Here is a 1,196-nt window from a genome sequence, read left to right on the forward strand (position 1 = left end):
GCGTATGGTTGTCATCATGTACAGTAAGAGCTGTGGCTGCAGTAGTGTAGATGAGGCCAGACAGCGGCTTTTCTCAAATGGTACAAAGTCCCTTGAGAACCTTCCTCCCACCCAAGCTGCACTGACTCAGCATGTAAAAAGGGCACTGCTGCAGGCCAGTTTTTATTGGAGTCAGGCAACCTCCGTCAAACTGAATATTCCCAATTTTGGAATGTGGGGATGGAACAGCTCGACAACAAAGGCTTGGGAACCATACTGGACCCATCTGCCAGATGCCAGTACAGCCTGTGCCATCCTTCTCCGCTGCGAGTGCAAGAAGTCTTGTAGCGGGCGCTTCAAGTGCTTTAAATCTGGGGTCTGTTGCACCTCATTGTGTGGATGTGAGGGTGCATGCACCAACAATGAGGGTCCAGCACACTAACCTGGATGCGCACACTTGGTGCAGCTTTTGTCTAGTTATTGTGGAACAAAAACAACAACAACCCCAACCCCCCCCCCCCCCCCCCCCCCACAAAAAAAAAGAAAAAAGGGAGAGAAGAAGACAGCCTCCACGTGGCCTCCCCCGCAAGTAGCCAAAGAGCCCTTTAAGCGAAACCAATGTCTTCAACATGTCACAACCACAGCCCCCCCTCCCCACCCCTGACATTTCATATGAACATCAGAAAGGAATCATGCATGTCAGAATTAGTTGAATTAGACCTATTGCACCAGATTTTACTCATAACAATGGCCAAGTTACGTCCAATGTCTTCAGAATAGCAAAACTCCACTTGGAATTATGCAAATTAGGGGTCTAGACACACCCAAAAATAAAAAAGAGCATTCCAACACATTTCTAATTGTCAAAACACATGAAATAGACACCAAGTTTACATTTGTAGCTCATCTGTTTCAAATGTTAGAGACAAAAGCTATTACAAGTGGCGGCCATATTGGATCGGCCGCTGTGGCGACCCCAAAGGTCACCGGCGCGGGCGCCCTAGCCAAATCATTTAAGTATGCCCTGAGCTACACCTGTGCCAAATTTGGCGCTTGTAGACAAAAGTGAACGAAAATATCCCTAAGGGCCCCCACTATAAGTGTGGAGGCCAAAATTGTTCCCCCAAAAACCTGTTAGGAGTACGTTTCAGGCAATTTAGAGTTGATTGGTAGTACTTTGTAGTCACTTTTTTTTGGGTCCCTAACATTCATCGAGC

Source organism: Gymnoscopelus microlampas, assembly GCF_963454915.1.
Source record: "Gymnoscopelus microlampas genome assembly, chromosome: 9".
In the NCBI taxonomy this organism is placed as follows: Eukaryota; Metazoa; Chordata; class Actinopteri; order Myctophiformes; family Myctophidae; genus Gymnoscopelus; species Gymnoscopelus microlampas.